Source organism: Sus scrofa, chromosome 13 (assembly GCF_054392235.1).
Source record: "Sus scrofa isolate SSC_HxYL_T2T_F1_AM1 chromosome 13, Sscrofa_HxYL_maternal_Yorkshire_Landrace_v2.0, whole genome shotgun sequence".
Taxonomy (NCBI): Eukaryota; Metazoa; Chordata; class Mammalia; order Artiodactyla; family Suidae; genus Sus; species Sus scrofa.
In genome coordinates this window covers 45,929,691-45,950,569 of record NC_139395.1, presented here as the reverse complement: position 1 = coordinate 45,950,569, position 20,879 = coordinate 45,929,691, and the positions used below count along the sequence as shown (strand labels likewise).

Genomic DNA, 20,879 nt, shown 5'->3' with positions numbered 1-20,879 from the left:
AGGTGAATTTCAAGACTGTCTCAGCTGGATCTTGGGTTGCTGGCTGGGTTTGTAGGACCGGAGGAGGCCAGGGTGCTGAACAGATGTGAGCGCAAGGCCCTCCAGCCCTCAGGTCCTAACAAGGCTCCTCCATGGCTCTCTGCTTGCTCCACATAGGCCAGAGGATGGCCCCTGCCCCCACTTTCCCTCCCCTCTGACACAGAGGCCCCACCCACAACTCAGGGGTCTTCATTGGGGGTTTGAAGAGACAGGCTGATGATAAGTTCTAGGAGGAGTTGTCTTCCCTCTCTTTGGCCCTAAGTAAAACCATCCCAAAGTCCTTGTCCTTAAGACAGCAGAAGCCACATTGGTCTGTCTGTGCCCAATGTAGTCATAGCTGCTATTCTCAGCTCTAATGTTACTCTGTCCTCATTTCTGACAGACGTCCAGACCATAGTCAGGGACAGGTCAGTAGTCACAAACTATTATTTAGGAGAATGTGAGCTTTAGTGCTTTAAGTGGGCGCTCCAGTCAGGTCTTTATACTGGCTGGGAATGGGTCTGATTGCTTCACTGGCTGCTTTGGCTGAGCCACAGAGTTGATCCCCTGTTGTGACAGTCTCAGGGAGAAGGCCCCCGAGGAATTGAGTTTGGGGTGAACTTGAAGCAGATGCAGAGACGGAGGGAGCCTGGTTACCACCACAGTGGACATGACAGACTCAGGCCTCTGGGACTCAGGCCTGCACAGATTTGCGGCCTATAATGGAACAGGTAAGAGCTCCAGGGAAAAGAAAACCATGTTCCTGTGAAGACCTGAGTATTGAACATGTTCGGAATCACTCACTTCACATCTCAGCCCTCACGACCACTGTTCTAAAAAAGACATGAGGAGTACAAACCTACACAATAAGATAACTACTTTCTACGCTTAAACAACATGGCTTGGTGGGGATTTCAACAATGATAGAACTTCAGGATTCTACTTGGGTCTTGGCAACAGTTTCAGTGGAGGACACCTGTCAATCAGGTGGATCAAATTCTTCCTAAATTTTTTCTGATCAAGATTGCAGAAATGGCCATACTACGACATTTCCTAGAAACATGAGCAAAGACCTTAGATTGTCATCACTGGTTTAAGATGTTTAGTTTTGCTCTACCAAAAGAACTACTTAAATACTGGAATAATAGTCCAGCTAAAAGTCCTAGGAGTCTTGCATTTTTTTTTAAATTTGTATTATTCTTTTTTTTATTACTCAAGTGAATTTATCACATCTGTAGTTGTATAATGATCATAACAATCCAATTTCACAGGATTTCCATCCCATAACCCAAGCACATCCCTCCACCCCCCAAACTGTCTCCTCCAGAGACCATAAGTTTTTCAGTGTCTGTGAGTCAGCATCTGTTCTGCAAAGAAGTTCAGTCTGTCCTTTTTTCAGATTCCACATGTCAGTGAAAGCATTTTATGTTGGTGTCTCATTGTATGGCTGACTTCACTTAGCATGATAATTTCTAGATCCATCCATGTTGCTAAAAATGCCAGTATTTCGTTCCTTTTAACGGCTGAGTAATATTCCATTGTGTATATGTACCACTTCTTGATCCACTCCTCTGTTGATGGACATTTAGGTTGTTTTCATGTTTTGGCTATTGTAAATAGTGCTGCAATGAACATTGGAGTACGTGTGTCTTTGCGAGACGTGGTTTTCTCTGAATAGATGCCCATGAGTGGGATTGCTGGATCAAATGATGTTCTATTTTTAGTTTTCTGAGGAATCTCCATACTGTTTTCCACAGTGGTTGCACCGATTTACAATCCCACCAACAGTGTACTAGGGTTCCTTTTTCTCCACACCCTCTCCAGCACCTACTGTTTGTAGACTTTTTGATGATGGCCATTCTGGCTGGTATGAGGTGGTATCTCAGTGGTTTTGATTTGCATTTCTCTAACAATGAGTGAAGTTGAACATCTTTTCATGTGTTTTTTGGCCATCTGTATGTCTTCTCTGAAGAACTCTGTTTAGATCTTCTGCCCATTTTTTGATGGGGTTGTTTGTTTTTTTGGTATTGAGCTGCAAAACGTTTTTATAAATTTTGGAGATTAATCCCTTGTCAGTTGACTCACTTGCAAAGATTTTTCTGCCATTCTGTGGGTTGTCTTTTCGTTTTGTTTAGGATTCCTTTGCTGTGCAGAAACTTTGAAGTTTCATTAGGTCCCATTTGTTTATTTTTGTTTTTATTGTCAATACTCTAAGAGGTGGATCTGAGAGGATGTTGCTGTCATTTATGTCGGAGAGTGTTTGGCATATGTTTTCCTCTAAGAGTTTGATAGTGTCTGGTCTTATATCTAGGTCTTTAATGCATTTTGAGTTTCTTTTTGTGTATGGTGGTAGGGAGTGTTCTAATTTCATTCATGTCCGTGTGGCTGTCCAGTTTTCCCAGCACCACTTATTGAACAAGCTGTCCTTTCTCCATTGTATGTTTTTGCCTCCTTTGTCATACATTAGTTGGCTGTAGGTGCGTGGGTTTAATTCTGGGTTTTCTCTCTTGTTCCACTGATCTGTATTTCTGCCTTTGTGCCAGTACCGTGTGGTTTTCAGGATTGTTGCCTTGTAGTATAGTCTGAAGTCCGGGAGCCTGATTCCTCCAGCTTCATTTTTCTTTTTCAGGATGTCTTTGGCTATTCTGGGTCTTTTGTGCTTCCAAACAAACTTTAAAATATTTTGTTCGAGTTCTGTGAAAAAATGTCCTGGGAATTTGATAGGGATTGCATTGAATCTGTCAATTGCCTTAGGTAGTATAGTCATTTTGATAATATTAACTCTTCCAATCCATGAGGATGGTATGTCTTTCCATCTCTTTGTGTCATCTTTGATTGCTTTCATCAGTGTCGTATAGTTTTCAGAGTACAGGTCTTTTGTCTCTTTGGGTAGGTTTAGTCCTAGGTATCTTATTCTTTTGGATGCGGTGGAAAACGGGGTTGCTTCCCTGATTTCTCTTTCTGATCTTTCATTGTTGGTATGTAGAAATGCCACTGACTTCTGTGCATTGATTTTGCATCCTGCGACTTTGCCAAATTCGTGGATGAGCTCTACGAGTTTTCTGGTAGAGTCTTTAGGATTCTGTAGGTATGGTATCATGTCATCTGCAAATAGCGATAGTTTTACTTCTTCCTTTCCAATTTGGATTCCTTTGATCTCTTTCACGTCTCTGATTGCCGTGGCTGAGACTTCCAAAACTACATTGAAGAGTAGTGGTGAGAGCAGACATCCTTGTCGTGTTCCTGATCTCAGCGGGAATTCTGTCAGCTTTTCACCACTGAGAATGATGTGAGCTGTGGGTTTGTCATATACGGCCTTTATTATGTTGAGGTAGGTTCCCTCTATGCCCGCTTTCTGAAGGGTTTTTATCCGAAATGGGTGTTGGATTTTGTCAAAGGCTTTTTCTGTGTCTATGGAGAGGATCACATGGTTTTTACTCTTCAGTTTGTTAATGTGGTGTATCACACTGATGGATGTGCGGATATTGAAGAGCCCTTGCATCCCTGGGATCAATCCCACTTGATCATGATGTACGATCCTTTTAATGTATTGTTGGATGCGGTTTGCTAGTATGGTGGTGAGGATTTTTGCATCTATGTCCATCAGTGACATTGGCCTGCAGTTTTCTTCTTTTGTGGTATCTTTGTCTGGTTTTGGCATCGGGTGATGGTGGCCTCATAGAATGTGTTTGGGAGTGTCCCTTCCTCTGCAGTTGTTTAGAATAGTTTCAGAAGGAGAGGTGTTAGCTCTTCTCTAAATGTTTGATAGAATTTGCCTGTGAAACCATCTGGTCCTGGACTTTTGTTTGTTGGAAGTTTTTAAATCACAGTTTCAATTTCAGTACCTGTGATTGGTGCGTTCCTCTGAATTTCTCCTTCATCTTGGTTTAGCCTTGGAAGACTGTACCTTTCTAAGAATGTGTCCATTTCTTCTAGGTTTTCCATTTTATTGGCGTATAGTTGCATGTAATAGTCTCTTATGATCCTTTGTATTTCTGCGATGTCTGTTGTTACTTCTCCTTTTTCATTTCTAATTTTATTGATTTGAGCCCTCTCTCTTTTTTCCTTGGTAAGTCTGACTAAGGGTTTATCAATTTTGTTGATCTTTTCAAAGAACCAGCTTTTCGTTTCATTGATCTTCTCTATGGTTTTCTTTGTTTCTATTTCATTGATTTCTGCTCTGATCTTTATGATTCCTTTCCGTCCACTAACTTTAGGTCTTGTCTGTTCTTCTTTCTCTGGCTGCTTTAGATGTAAAGTTAGCTTGTTTATTTGAGCTTTTTCTTGTTTCTTGAGGCAGGCGGGTTTGTCTTGCTATTAACTTTCCTCTTAGAATAGCTTTTGCTGCATACCATAGGTTTTGGAGTGTCGTATCTTTGTTGTCATTTTTGCTTCTAGGTATTTTTTAATTTCCTCTTTGATTTCTTCAGTGATCCATTGGTTGTTTAGTAGCATGTAGTTTAGTCTCCACATGTGTGTTTTTTGCAGGTTTTTTCTTGTTGTTGATTTCTAGTTGTATAGCATTGTGATAGAAAAAGATGCTTGATATGATTTCAGTTTTCTTAAAGTTAGCAAGGTTGGATGTGCAACTCAGGATGTAATCAATCTTAGAGAATGTTCCATGTGCACTTGAGAAGAATGTGTGTTCTGTAGCTTCTGGATGGAATGTCCTATAAATATTTATGAAGTCCATCTAGTTTAATGCATCATTCAGGGCCTGTGTTTCCTTATTGAATTTGTCTGGTTGATGTGTCCATTGCTCTAAGTGGGGTGTTAAAGTCCCCCACTATTATTGTGTTATTGTTGATTTCTCCTTTAAAATTGTTAGCAGTTGCCTTATATACTGCTGTGAACCTATGTTGCATAGATATTTAAGATTCTTATATCTTCTTGATCTTTTGATCATCAGATAGTGACCTTCCTTGTCCCTTAAAATATTCATTTTAAAGTCTATTTTGTCTGATATGAGTATTGCTACTCCAGCTTTCTTTTGATTCCCATTTGCATGGAATATTTTATTCCAGTCTCTCCCTTCAATATCTGTGTCCTTAGGAGTGAAGTGGGTCCCTTGAAGACAGCATATATATGGGTCTTGATTTTGTATCCATTCAGCCAGTCTATGTCTTTTGGTTGGGGCGTTTAGTCCATTAACATTTAAGGTAATTATTGATGTGTATGTTCTTATTGCCATTTTATTAATTGCCTTGGATTTGTTTTTGTTGCTCTTTTTTCTTCCCTTCTTCTCTTGTTCTCTCCTCTTGTGGTTTGATGACTATCTTTAGTGTTGTATTTGTGTTGATTTTTCTTTTTTTATATATCAATTGTAGATTTTTAGTTTGCAGTTATTCTGAAGTTTTGATATGAGTCTAAATGTATATGAGATTGTATTAAGTTGTTGCTCTCTTAACTGCATGTTCATCTCCAGTGTCCTGCATTTGTACACACCTCTTCTCATGAATTCTGATTTTGGTGGTATACTTATGCATGGATGATTTCATATCTTTACTGTATATATACACGTTTACTAGTAAGCTTGTCATTTGTGGAATTTTTGTTTCCTGCTGCTGTCCATCTTTTCATTTCTGCCTAGAGAAGTTCCTTTAGTATTTGTTGTAAGGCTGGTTTAGTGGTGCTGAATTCTCTCAGCTTTTGCTTAACTGTGAAGGTTTTGATTTCTCCTTCAAATCTGAATGAGAGCCTTGCTGGGTGAAGTAATCTTGGTTGGAGGTCTTTTCCTTTCATCACGTTAAGTATATCATGCCACTCCCTCCTGGCCTGCAGAGTTTCTGCTGAAAAATCTGCCGATAACCTTATTGGGGTTCCCTTATATGTTACTTGTTTCTTTTTCCTAGCTGCTTTCAAGATTTTCTCTTTGTCTTTAATTTTGGTCAGTTTGATTAATGTGTGTCTCGGGGTTTTCCTCCTTGGGTTTATTTTATATGGTACTCGTTGCGCTTCCTGGATTTGAGTGAGTGGTTCCTTTCCCATGCTAGGCAAGTTTTTGGCTATTATCTCTTGGAATATTTTTTCCGTCCCCTTCCCTCTCTCTCCTCCTTCTGGCACCCCTATAATACGGATGTTGGTGCGTTTAATGTTGTCCCAGAGTTCTCTGAGACTCTCTTCATTTGTTTTCAATCTTTTTTCTCTTTTCTGTTCCGCATCCCTAATTTCCACTAATCTGTCCTCCACCTCGCTTATTCGTTCTTCTGCCTGCTGTATTCTGCTGTTAGCTGCCTCTAGTTATTGTATTTTGCATCTTTTCTTGTTTAAGTTTTTTATCTTGTATCTCTTTGCTCAGTGTTTCCTGTAAGTTATCCATCTTTGCCTCCAGTTTATTTCCAATGTCTTGCATCTTCTTCAGCATCCACAATCTAAAGTCTTTTTCCTGGAGGCTGAGAATCTCCTCATCGCTTAGCTGATTTTCTGGGGGTTTTCCTTTCTCCCTCATCTGAGTTATAGTTTTCTGTCTTTTCATTTTTATAGGTTTTTGGTGTGGTGACCTTTTTACAGATAAGTAGCCTCTCTTACTTCTGGTGTCTGCCCCCCTTGTGGCTGAAGTGGTGTGGGGGCTTGCTGTAGGCTTCCTGATGGGAGGGGCTGATGCCTGCCCACTGGTAGGTGGAGCCGATTCTAATCCCTCTGGTGGGTGGGGCTTAGTCTCTGGGTGGGATTAGAGGCAGCTGTGTGCCTGAGGGGTCTTTAGGTAGCCTGTTTACTGAGGTGCGGGGCTGTGATCCCACCTGGATTGTTGTTTGCCCTGGGGCTTCTCAGCGCTGGCTGATGGGTGGGGCTAGATTTTCCCAAAATGGCCACCTCCAGAGAAAGGCACTCTGCTGAATATTCCCGAAAGCTTTGCTTTTGATATCCTTCCCTCACAACAAGCCACATTCACCCCCGTTTTCCCAGGATGTCTTCCAAGAACTGCAGTCAGGTTTGACCCAGATTCCTATGGAGACTTTGCCTTGCCCTGGGACCCAGCGCACATGAAAGTCTGTGTGCACCTTTTAAAAATGGGGTCTCCGTTTCCCCCAGTCCCGTGGCGGTCCTGCACACAAGCCCCACTGGCCTTCAATGCCAGATGCCCCAGGACTCTTTCTCCCTGTGCCAGATCCCCACACGTGACAGTTTGATGTGGGGCTCAGAACTCTCACTCCTGTAGGTGAGTCTCTGTGAACCAGTAGTTTCCAGTCTGTGGGGCTTCCCACCCAGGAGGTGTGGGGTTGTTTATACCGTGAAATCGCCCCTCCTGCCTCTTGATGTGGCCTCCTCTTTGTCTTCTGGAGTAGGATAGCTTTTTTAAGGTTTCAGGTCCATTTGGGTGAAGATTGCTCAGGCTTTAGTTGTAAATTTTGTTGTTTTTAGGAGAGTAGTTGAGCTCTAGTCCTTCCACTCTGCCATCTTAATCCCATCCTACATCTATTTATTTTTAACCTATATGTGTCCTTATATTTAAAGTGGATTTCTTGGGAGTTCCCTGGTGGTCTAGTGGTTAAAGCATCCAGCATTGTCACTGATAAGGCTTGGTCACTGTTGTGGTGCATCTTTCATCCCCGGCCTGGGAACTTCCATATACCATGGGTGTGGCAAAAAAAAAAAAAAAAAAAAAGAAAAAAGTGGGTTTCTTTTAGAACATCTGGTGGGATCATATTTTTGATCCACTCCAACAATCTCTGAATTTTACTTGGTATATTTAGACCATTGATGTTTAAGTGATTATTGATATAGTTAGATTACTATCGCAACAACTTGGGATCCGAGCTGTGTCTGTGACTTACACCACAGCTCACGACAACGCTGGGTCCTTAACCCACTGAGCAAGACCAGGGATCAAACCCACAACCTCATGGTTCCTAGTTGGATTCGTTACCCACTGTGCCATGCCAGGAACTCCCCTGCATTTTGTTTTTTATCTGAAGTATGTTTGATGTACAATGTTGTACTTCTACAGCCAGGGGATTGTTACATGTACATTTTTCACCTTATTCAGATACTTTTCAACAATAGGTTATTACAAGATACTGCATATTGTTCCTTGGGATAGAGAGTAGATCTGGGATGGTTATTTTGTAAATACTAGTAAAATAAATACTTTATTTTTTTCTTTTCTTCCTTGTCTATGGCTGAACCTGTGGCATATGGAGGTTCCCAGGTTAATGGTCCAATTGGAGCTGCAGCTGCCGGCCTACGCCACAGCCAAAGCAACAAGAGATCTCAGCTGCATCTGCCGTCTACACCACAGCTCATGGGACACCAGATCTTTAACCTAATGAATTAACCGTATGAATTGAAACCACAGTAATGGTTCCTAATCGGATTTGTTTCTGCTGTGCCACAATAGGAACTCACTGTATTGATAATCCACAATTGGTGATTTATCTCTGCCCAATATTCTCCTTTGGTAAACAAAAGTTAGTTTTTACTGAATGTATGGGCATTTCTGTTTTGAAAATCAGTTCAATGCTATTATTGTTAGATTCCATATGAAATTGATATCATATCTGTAATTTTATCCATCTGGCGTGCTTCACTTGGTATGCTAATTTCTAGGTGGATTGACCCTGCTGCCAATGGCACTGTTTCTTTTCTTTTTATGGCCGAGTCCTAGTCCCTTGGACCTAAGGAGCATGTCTTCTTGATCCATGCATCTGTGGATGGATACCGACGCTTCCACGCCTGGGCTGTTGTGAATCGTGGGGCTCTGGACTCGGGCATGGGGGTGGGGGGGCCTGTGTGGTTTGGAATGATAGTTTTGTCCTGCTCTAAGCCCACGAGTGGGACTGCTGGATCATGGGGCAACCCTAGTGTTCGTCTTTTCAGGACCCTCTGTGCTGTTTTCCATCACAGCTGCCCCAGCTGACATTCCCAGAGGCAGCACTGAAGGGGACCTTGTGCTCCACAGCCTCTCTAGCGTTTGGGCTTTGTCAGTGTTCTTTTCTTCTTTTAGTGATGGCCGTTCCAGCCACTGTGAGGGGGCAACCTCTTTGTAGTTTCGATTTGCATTTCTCTGCTCCTTAGTGATGGCAAGCATCTTCCCATGTGCTTGCTGGCCATGTGATGACCTGGGTGTCTTCTTTGGAGAAATGCCTCTGAAGGCCTTCTGCTCATTTTGCTGATAAGGGTTGTTTGTTGTTTTGTTGTGGAATGGTCTGAACTGCTGTATGTTCTGGACACAAAGCCCACATCAGTGACATCATTTGCAAGGCTCCTCTGCTAGTCCATCAGTTGGCTCTTGGTTAGTGTTATGGTTTCTTGTGCTGTGCTGAAAAGGGAAAAGCGGGTGAGTTCGACTAAGGCCCTTGTGTTGATTTTGGCTTTGCTGTCTCTTGCCTTGGGAGACTGACCCCAGAGGGCACTGGTAGGGTTCTCAAACAGAGAAAATGTTTAGCCTGTGTTCTCTTCTAGGAGTTTCATGGTGTTGCGCCTTCTTGTTCAGTCTTGAAGCCATTTTAAGGTTATTTTCGTGTCTGGGGTAAGGTAGTGTCCGGACTTCACTGGCTGGCATGCGGCTGTCCACCTTTCCCAGCACCACCTGCTGAAAAGACCATCTTTTCTCCACTGAATATCCCAGGCACCTTGGTCCAAACTTCACTGGCCCTAGGCATGTGGGTTTCTTTCTGGGCTCCGCCTTCTGTTCCAGGGATCCATAGGTCTGTTTCAGTGCCCAGGCCACGCTGTTGTCATGGCTGTCTTGTCTGGGCGGGTTACACCCAGCCCTGGAGTAGGTTCTGTCTGTCACCCTGGCCAGGGAAGAGATGGAAATGGTTGACTGGGCTGAGAACCATTGGCCTGGAGACTTCTTCCCAGCTTGGCCTCACAGCTGAACCACCAGGGGGCACCACCCACAGGCTCTGATAGAGCTGGAGGGGGGGGAGGGAAAGGGGAGGAAGCATTCATATTGCCAACAGGTTGGCAGGTGATTCTGAGGCACCATGGTCTGAAGTTCGGTGGTCTAGAGAGCCTTGCTCATTGGAGTGGCGTCCCAGAGTGGCAACAGCTGCCTTACCAGGGAGCGTGTGAGACATGCAGGAACTCAGGTCCCCCCGAGACAACCCAGGCCCACGGAATTCAATCCTGCGTTGGAAGCGATCCAGGGGTCAGAGGCTCATGGCACTTTGCAAACCTTGCTCAAATGTGAGTCTGATGGGAAGGCTGTGCCCTTGGCCCCCTGCCCTCCCTCTTCCTCAGTCTTTCTAGATCCTCCTCAAAAATAGTCAGGGGGAGGGAGTGGTGAGAGAGAGGAAGGGTGTTTGCGTGTGCGTGTGTGCGTGGGGGGGGGGTTGGGGACACAACACACCAGCTGTGACACTCTCCAGGAGGCAGGCCCTTACCCAGCATCTCCCAGTGTTTCCTTGGAGGCACTAGGGTTGGACCCAATACTGCAGGTTGTCCATGATCCAAGAATTTCAGGACAGAACAGAACAAGTTAGGGCCCTGCTTTCTTTCCTGGAGGATTTCTCAGAGCCAGGGTGACAATTGTGAATGGCAAAGAGGGGCTGATAATTCCTAGCGTTTTCTGTAAAAGCTTGGTGGTCCAGGAAGTCCTTTGGATCCTCCCTGTCTCATCCCCACCCCCAGCCCTTCCCTGCACCCTGGCAGCCGCCAAAGCCAGCCCGGAGCAGTCAAGGTCATGTGGACACAGATGTTAGCGTGACCTACTCTCCCTGATTCCCAAGGGCTGTGCTAAAGCCGGGAAGGTGCCAGGGAAACTGGGACCTGGTGGTTCCCTAGGAAATGCCGGTGTAGGGGGCACCTCAGACCATGGGGGTTTCAGGGGGAAGAAAGGAGCAGACCCAAGGGCCCAAAGGGCATGGGCATAAGCAATGGACATGGGGCGGGGCGAGAGACAGAAGGCGCTGGGTAGGGAGGGGGCCTCTTTGAAGCAGCCTGATCCCAGAGCGGCTTTGCTCTGGGCACAGCGCCGCCTGGTGGCCACAGAGCGGCAGTGCCAAGCTCCCTTTGCTCTGCAGCCCGTTCTTCCCACTGGAATTGATTAAAAGCCAAAATATAAAATCAGATAATGTAAAGCTCTTAGAGGAAAACACAAGCCGAACCCTCTCTTACATCACCTACAGAAATATCTTGGTATGGAAATGCTATGAAATTGGGTTGTGATGATCATTGTACAACTAATAATGTAATAAAAACCTTCAACCCCCTCCCCATAAACACCCCAACTTCACAGCAATATCTTCTCAGATCCACCTCCTAGAGTAATGATAATTAAAACAACTATTAAAAATGGGACCAATTAAACTTAAAATTTTTGCACAGCAAAAGAAACCCTTGAAAAATGAAATGACAACCCAAAGAATGGGAGGAAATATTTGTAAATGAAGTTACAGAGAAGCGTTTCATATCTAAAATGTATAAACACCTCTTGCAGCTCAATTCCAAAAAACAATCGACCCCATCAAAAATGGCAGAAGATTCAGACAATTCTACAAATACACACAGTCGCCCAAAAAGTACATGAAAAGATGTACAACATCTTTGTTATTCTATGATATAACACTCTGCATCAGCCAGAATGTCCATCATTGAAAAGTTTACAAACAATTAAATCTGGAGAGGGTGTGGAGAAAAGGGAACCCTATTGCACTGTTGGTGGGAATGTAAGCCTGTGCAACCACTTTGGAAAACAGTATGGAGATTACTCAAAGTCTAAAAATAGAATATTTGATTTAGCAATCCCACTCCTGGGATTCTTTCTAGAGAAAACCATGACTCCAAAAGATAAATGTACACTGGTGTTCATTGCAGCACTATATACAATAGCCAAGACCTGGTAGCAACCTAAATGTCCACTGACAGAGGAGTGGATGAAGACAATGTGGTACATATACATAATGGAATATTACTCAGTGGTATTTGCAGCAACATGGATGGACCTAGAAATTATCATGCTTAGAGAGGTTATTTAGACAGTGAGATTAAAATGTCATATGCTATCACTTATACGTGGAATCTGAAAAAAAAAGATACAATGAACTTCTTTGCAGCACATACTGACTCACAGACTTTGAAAAACTTGTAGTTTCCTAAGGAGCTAGGTTGGGATACGGAGGGATGGGCTGTGGTTTGGGATGTGAATGCTGCACAATTGGTTTATGGTGATTTTTGTACAACTCTAAATATAATAAAATTTGAGTTTTTTTTTTTCAAAGAGAAAATATCCTGAAAGAAGGTAGAAAAAAAAATACCTTACCTATTGTTGAGCAATGGTAAGAATTATATACATCTTCTCAGAAATTATACAAGTAAAAAGATAATGGGGTGAAATATTTAAAGTGCTGTCAGGAGAAACACCCACTAACCTAGAATTCTGTATCCTGCAAAATTATCCTTCAAACATTAAGAAAAATAACAACTTTCTACGATGGACTAAAAAAATTAGGGAAAACTTTTGCCAGTAGACATGTCTTGCCAGAAATGTTTTTAAAAAGTTCTTCAGAGAAAAAAAGAATGGTATAGGTCAGATTCTACATAAAGAAGAGAAGAAATCAGAGAAGGAAGAAGTTAAACTTTATTTTTTCTTGTTCTTAATTACCTAGCAGATAATATTTTGTCCAAAATAACAACAGCAATAGTGTATTTGATTATTACACCCTGTGTATAAATGAAATGAATGATAGCAATGATACAGGGAGAAGGGAAGGAATTAGGCACACTAGGTTATTGTAAGTACTTGAAGTACCTGTGAAGCAATATATTGTTATTTGAAAGTAGACTTGAATTAGTTGTAAATGCATATCACAAACTCTAGGGTGACAAATTTAAAAAAATATATAATTGATATGCTAGGAAAGGAAAGAAAGAAATCATATAAAAGGCCCACTTAAAACCACTAAAGGCAGAAAAAGAGTGGCAGATTATAATAAGAATAAAGAACAGGCATGACAAATAGAAAATAGTAACGAACATGGGCGATAGTAATCTAACTATATCAATAATCACTTAAACATCAATGGTCTAAATATACCAAGTAAAATTCAGAGATTGTTGGAGTGGATCAAAAATATGATCCCACCAGATGTTCTAAAAGAAACCCACTTTTTTCTTTTTTTTTTTTTTTTTTTTTTGCCACACCCATGGTATATGGAAGTTCCCAGGCCGGGGATGAAAGATGCACCACAACAGTGACCAAGCCTTATCAGTGACAATGCTGGATGCTTTAACCACTAGACCACCAGGGAACTCCCAAGAAATCCACTTTAAATATAAGGACACATATAGGTTAAAAATAAATAGATGTAGGATGGGATTAAGATGGCAGAGTGGAAGGACTAGAGCTCAACTACTCTCCTAAAAACAACAAAATTTACAACTAAAGCCTGAGCAATCTTCACCCAAATGGACCTGAAACCTTAAAAAAGCTATCCTACTCCAGAAGACAAAGAGGAGGCCACATCAAGAGGCAGGAGGGGCGATTTCACGGTATAAACAACCCCACACCTCCTGGGTGGGAAGCCCCACAGACTGGAAACTACTGGTTCACAGAGACTCACCTACAGGAGTGAGAGTTCTGAGCCCCACATCAAACTGTCACGTGTGGGGATCTGGCACAGGGAGAAAGAGTCCTGGGGCATCTGGCATTGAAGGCCAGTGGGGCTTGTGTGCAGGACCGCCACGGGACTGGGGGAAACGGAGACCCCATTTTTAAAAGGTGCACACAGACTTTCATGTGCGCTGGGTCCCAGGGCAAGGCAAAGTCTCCATAGGAATCTGGGTCAAACCTGACTGCAGTTCTTGGAAGACATCCTGGGAAAACGGGGGTGAATGTGGCTTGTTGTGAGGGAAGGATATCAAAAGCAAAGCTTTCGGGAATATTCAGCAGAGTGCCTTTCTCTGGAGGTGGCCATTTTGGGAAAATCTAGCCCCACCCATCAGCCAGCGCTGAGAAGCCCCAGGGCAAACAACAATCCAGGTGGGATCACAGCCCCGCACCTCAGTAAACAGGCTACCTAAAGACCCCTCAGGCACACAGCTGCCTCTAATCCCACCCAGAGACTAAGCCCCACCCACCAGAGGGATTAGAATCGGCTCCACCTACCAGTGGGCAGGCATCAGCCCCTCCCATCAGGAAGCCTACAGCAAGCCCCCACACCACTTCAGCCACAAGGGGGGCAGACACCAGAAGTAAGAGAGGCTACTTATCTGTAAAAAGGTCACCACACCAAAAACCTATAAAAATGAAAAGACAGAAAACTATAACTCAGATGAGGGAGAAAGGAAAACCCCCAGAAAATCAGCTAAGCGATGAGGAGATTCTCAGCCTCCAGGAAAAAGACTTTAGATTGTGGATGCTGAAGAAGATGCAAGACATTGGAAATAAACTGGAGGCAAAGATGGATAACTTACAGGAAACACTGAGCAAAGAGATACAAGATAAAAAACTTAAACAAGAAAAGATGCAAAATACAATAACTAGAGGCAGCTAACAGCAGAATACAGCAGGCAGAAGAACGAATAAGCGAGGTGGAGGACAGATTAGTGGAAATTAGGGATGCGGAACAGAAAAGAGAAAAAAGATTGAAAACAAATGAAGAGAGTCTCAGAGAACTCTGGGACAACATTAAACGCACCAACATCCGTATTATAGGGGTGCCAGAAGGAGGAGAGAGAGGGAAGGGGACGGAAAAAATATTCCAAGAGATAATAGCCAAAAACTTGCCTAGCATGGGAAAGGAACCACTCACTCAAATCCAGGAAGCGCAACGAGTACCATATAAAATAAACCCAAGGAGGAAAACCCCGAGACACACATTAATCAAACTGACCAAAATTAAAGACAAAGAGAAAATCTTGAAAGCAGCTAGGAAAAAGAAACAAGTAACATATAAGGGAACCCCAATAAGGTTATCGGCAGATTTTTCAGCAGAAACTCTGCAGGCCAGGAGGGAGTGGCATGATATACTTAACGTGATGAAAGGAAAAGACCTCCAACCAAGATTACTTCACCCAGCAAGGCTCTCATTCAGATTTGAAGGAGAAATCAAAACCTTCACAGTTAAGCAAAAGCTGAGAGAATTCAGCACCACTAAACCAGCCTTACAACAAATACTAAAGGAACTTCTCTAGGCAGAAAAGAACAAGAGAAGAAGGGAAGAAAAAAGAGCAACAAAAGCAAATCCAAAGCAATTAATAAAATGTCAATAAGAACATACACATCAATAACTACCTTAAGGAGTTCCCATTGTAGCGCAGTGGTTAACGAATCTGACTAGGAACCATGAGGTTGCGGGTTCGGTCCCTGCCCTTGCTCAGTGGGTTAATGATCTGGCGTTGCCGTGAGCTGTGGTGTAGGTTGCAGACGTGGCTTGGATCTCGCGTTGCTGTGGCTCTGGCGTAGGCTGGTGGCTGCAGCTCCGATTCGACCCCTAGCCTGGGAATCTCCTTATGCTGCAGGAGTGGCCCAAAGAAATAGCAAAAAGACAAAAAAAAAAAAAAAATTACCTTAAATGTTAATGGACTAAACACCCCAACCAAAAAAGATATAGACTGGCTGAATGGATACAAAAACAAGAAACCCACTTCACTTCTAGGGACACATACAAATTGAAAGTGAGAGGATGGAAGAAACTATTTTATGCAAACGGGGATCAAAAAAAACTGGAGTAGCAATACTCATATCAAACAAAAATAAATAGATGTAGAATGATATATTAACACTAAACAAAAGACAGCAAGAGTAGTGACAAGATGGAGGCACATAAGGACTCAAGCTCACCTCCTTTCATGAAAACACCAAAATTACAACTAATGCTGAACAAACATCAACAAAATAGGCTGGAAGATACCAAAAAATATATCCTACCCCTAAAGACAAAGCAAACACCACAATGAGACCACAGAAAGGGCACTTTCATCATACAAGCAATCCCATACTGGCCAAGTGGGTGACCCATAGACTGGAAAATAGCTATATTGGAGAGGCTCTCCCACAGGTGTGAGAGTCCCAAACCCCACGTCAGGTTCCCAAACCTGGGGATATGGCAGTAGCTGGAGGAGCCCCTGGAGCATTTGGCATTGAACACCAGTGGGGCCTGAGTACAGAAGCTCCATGGGTTTGGGGGAAACAGAGGTTCTACTCATGAAGGGTGCACACAGGTTTTCATGTGTACTGGGTCCCAAAGTAAAGAAGAATCTGGGTCAGACCTACCTGCGGTTCTCGCAGGGTATCCTGGGAAAATAGGGGGCAACTGTAGCTTGCTGTGGGGGTAGACCCCTGGAGGCGGGAGTCCTAGGGAATAATCATTGGTATGAGCTCCCATGGAGGCTTATATTTTGGAAAAATCTGGTCCCACCCCTCAGCAAACAGGTTCCCTAAAGTTCTCTTAGGCACACAGCCACCTCTAATCACATCTATGTCCCCAAGCACCAGAGTGACAAGATTCAGCTCTACCTACCAGTGGGCAGGCACCAGTTCCTCCCATCAGTAACCCTGCCACAAGCCCCTGTATCAACTTCACCCACAAGGGGCAGACACCAGAAGCAAGAGAAGCTACAATCTTGTAGTCTACAAAAATGAGACCACTCAAAAAGCTATACAAAACAAAAAGGCAGAGGAAGATGAGCTAGATGAAGAATCAAGGCAAACCCCAGAAAAATAGCTAAGTGAACTGGAGATAAGCAACCTAAATGAAAAAGACTTTAGAGTAATGATAGTAAAGATGACCCAAGAGCTCAGAAAAAAATTAGAGGGAAAGATCAATGAACTGCCAAAAATGTTTAATGACGATGTTTAACAAAGATATAACAAATATTTAAAGATTAAACAAGCATAGGTGAAAAACAAAATAACCAAAAATTTTAAATCCACTAGAAGGAACTAACAGCAGAATCCAGGAGGCAGAAGAACAAATAAGCAAGATGGAATATACACTGGTAGAAATCACTGACACACATGGAGTTCCCGTCGTGGCGCAGTGGTTAACGAATCCGACTAGGAACCATGAGGTTGCGGGTTCGGTCCCTGCCCTTGCTCAGTGGGTTAACGATCCGGCGTTGCTGTGAGCTGTGGTGTAGGTTGCAGACACGGCTCGGATCCCGCGTTGCTGTGGCTCTGGCGTAGGCCGGTGGCTACAGCTCCGATTCGACCCCTAGCCTGGGAACCTCCATATGCCGCGGGAGCGGCCCAAGAAATAGCAACAACAACAACAACAAAGATAAAAAGACAAAAAGACAAAAAAAAAAAAAAAAAAAAAAAAAGACATGCAGTGTCAGAATGGACACAAAAAGAAAACCCATACATAGGCTATTTACAAGAGACCCATTTTATTATTTATTTATTTTTTTAATGTTTTGTCTTTTTCAAGGGCCACATCTGCAGCATACAGAGATTCCCAGGCTAGGGGTCTAATCGGAGCTATAGCTGCTGGCCTACACCAGAGCTCACAGCAACGCCAGACCCTTAACCCACTGAGTGAGGCCAGGGATCGAACCCACAACCTCATGGTTCCTAATTGGATTTGTTAACCACTGAGCCACGATGGGAACTCCAAGAGACCCATTTCGGACCTAAGGACACACACAACTGAAAGTTAAGGGATGGAAGAAGGTATTCCATGCAAATGGAAGTCAAAGGAAAGCTAGAGTAGCAATATTCATAAGACTATAAAGGCTTTAAAATAAAGAATATCACAAGAGACAAAGAAGGACACTACATAATGATCAAAGGATCAATCCAAGAATAAGACATAGCAATTTGTGCTCCCAACATAGGAGCACATCAATATATAAGGCATCTGCTAACAACCATAAAAGGAGAAATCAACAATAACACATTAATAGTGAGGGTCTTTTACACTTCATTTATAGCAATGGATAGATGATCCAAACAGAAAATCAGGAAGGAGACACAGGCCTAAAATGATGGATTAGGGAGTTCCCATTGTGGCTGAGCAATAACGAGCCTGACTACTATCCATGAGGATGCAGGTTCGATCCCTGGCCTTACTCAGTGGGTTAAGGATCTGGCATTGCTGTGAGCTATGGTGTAGGTCACAAGATGTGGATCTGGTATTGCTGTGGCTGTGGTGTAGGACAGTAGCTGTAGCTCCAGTTCAACCCCTAGCCTGCCATATGCCAAGGGCGTGGCCATTAAAAAAAAAAAAAGACACACAAAAAATGATGTATTATACCAGACTGACTTAATAGATATTTACAGACCATTCCATCTGAAAGTGGCAGAATACACATTTTCTCAAGCACACATGATCTGTCTAGTACAGATCATATTCTGGGCCACAAATCAAGCCTCAGTAAATTTAAAGAAATTCAAATCACATCAAACATCTTTTCCCACCACAACAATATAAGACTAGCAATCAACAAGACAAAAACTGCAAAAAACACAAACATGGAGACTAAACAATATGCTACTAAATAACCAATGGATCACTGAAGAAATCAAAGAGGAAATCAAAAAAATACCCAGGCAAATGGCAACAAAGACACAATGATTCAAAACCTAAGGGATGCAGAAAAGGCCATTCTAAGAGAGAAGTTTATAGCAATACAATCCTACCTCAGGAAACAAAAATAATCTCAGGAGTTCCCATTGTGGCTCAGCAAGGTAAGACCCCAACATAGTGTTGGTGAGGATATGGATTTGAACCTGGGACTCAATCAGTGTGTTAAGAATCCGGCATTGCTGCAGCTAGGATCTGGTGTTGCCATGGCTGTGGCAACCCCTGATTCAACCCCTACTCTGGGAACATCAATATGCGACAGGTGTGGCCCTAAAAAGAAAAAGAAAATAAATAAAAACTTCCAACAAACAAAAGTCCAGGACCAGATGATCTTACAGGTGAATTCTATCAAACATTCAAACTTATACTTCTGAAACTATTCTAAAAAATTGCAGAGGAAGGAACACTCCCAAGATCAAATTATGAGGCCACCATCACCCTGATACCAAAATCAGACAAAGATACCGCAAGAAAAGAAAACTACAGGCCAATATCACTAATGAACACAGATGCAGATATCCTCAACAAAATATTAGCAAACCGAACATAACAATACATTAAATGGATTAGGAGTTCCCGTTGTGGCTCAGTGGTAATGAACCTGACTAGTATCCATAGGATGTGGGTTTAATCCCTGGCCTCACTCAGTGGGTTAAGGATCCAGTGTTACTATGAACTGTGGTGTGGGTTGAAGACATACGGCTTGGATACTGTGTTACTGTGGCTATGGTGTAGGCCCGCAGCTACAGCTCTGATTCAGCCCCTAGCCTGGGTACTTGCATATGTGGTAAGTGAGGCCCTAAAAAGACTAAAAAAAAAAAAAAGGGTCATACACCATGACCAAGTGGGATTTATCCCAGGGATGCAAGGATTTTGCAATATCCACAAATCAATCAGTGTGATACATCACATTAATAAACTGAAGAATAAAAGCCATATGGTCATCTCAATAGATGCAAAAAACCTTTTGACAAAATTCATTACCCATTTACAATAAGAACCCTTCAGAAAGTGGGCACAAAGAAAAAATACCTCAACATAATCAAGGTGATATATGACAAATCTATAGCTAATATTCTCTATGGTGAAAAGCTGAAAGCATTTCCTCTAAGAGATCAGGAACAAGACAAGGATGTCCACTCTCCATTTTTATTCAACATAGTTTTAGAAATCCTGGCTAGGGCAATCAGAGAAGAAAAAGAAATAAAAGGAATCCAAATTGGAAAAGAAGAAGTAAAACTATCACTGTCTGCAGATGTCATGATGCTATCTATACATAGAAAATCCTGAAGATCTATCAGAAAACTACTAGAGCGCATCAGTGAATTTGGTAAAGTTGCATGGTACAAAATTAATACACAGAAACCTCTGGCATTCCTACACAGTAACAATGAAAGATCAGAGAAGAAATTAAGGAAACAATCCCATTTACCATCTCATCAAAGAAAATAAAATAGTTAGGAATAAACCTACCTAATGAGGCAAAAGACTTGTGCTCTGAAAACTTTAAGACACTGATGAAGGAAATCGAAGATGACACAAACTGATGCAAAGATATACTGTGTTTTTGGATTGGAAAAATCAGCATCATCAAAATGACTACACTACCCCAGGCATACTACAGATTCAGAGCAATCCTAATTAAATTACCAATGGCCTTTTTCACAGAACTAGAACAAAAACTTTAAAAAATTTTTGTATGGAAACACAAAAGACCCTGAATAACCAAAGCAGTCTGAGAAAGACAAATGGAGCAGGAGGAATTAGGCTCCCTGACTTTAGAGTATACTACAAGCTACAGTCATCAAAACAATATGGTACCAGCACTAAAACAGAAATATAGATCAATGGAACATTATAGAAAGCCCAGAAATAGGAGTTCCCATCGTGGCTCAGTGTAAATGAATCTATCATTCACAAGGATGCAGGTTCAATCCCTGGCCTCGCTCAGTGGGTTAAGAATCTGGCATTGCTGTGAGCTGTGGTGTAGGTTGCAGACATGGCTCAGATCTGGTGTTGCTATGGTTGTGGTAAAGGCCAGCGGTTGCAGCTCCGATTCAACCCCTAACCTGGGAACCTCCATATGCTGTGGGTGTGGCCCTAAAAAGGAAAAAAAAAAAAAAAAAGAAAGAAAGAAAAAAAAAAAAAAAGAAATCCACACACCCTTGGTCACTTAATCTATGACAAGGAGACAAGAATATACAGTGGTAAAGACAGTCTCTTCAATAAGTGGTACTGCAAAAACTAGACAGCTGCATGTAAAAGAATGAAATTAGACCCTTTCTAACACCATACACAAGAATAAACTCAAAATGGGTTAAAGCCCTAAATATAAGACCAGATACTATAAAACTCTTAAGAGGAAAACATAGGCAGAACACTCTTTGACAT

At 42.4% G+C, this 20,879-nt stretch overlaps 1 long non-coding RNA gene across 2 annotated transcripts in view; it reads right to left on the bottom strand.

Annotated features, from left to right (window-relative positions):
- Positions 1 to 6,492: 6,492 nt before the first annotated feature.
- The window catches only part of LOC102162605 (uncharacterized), a 55,576-nt gene continuing 41,189 nt past the window's right edge, over positions 6,493 to 20,879 (bottom strand). For both annotated transcript variants that reach the window (XR_014823146.1, XR_014823147.1), the window contains one exon: positions 6,493 to 9,755. This is a non-coding gene — a long non-coding RNA (uncharacterized LOC102162605). The remainder of the gene's footprint in view (positions 9,756 to 20,879) is intronic.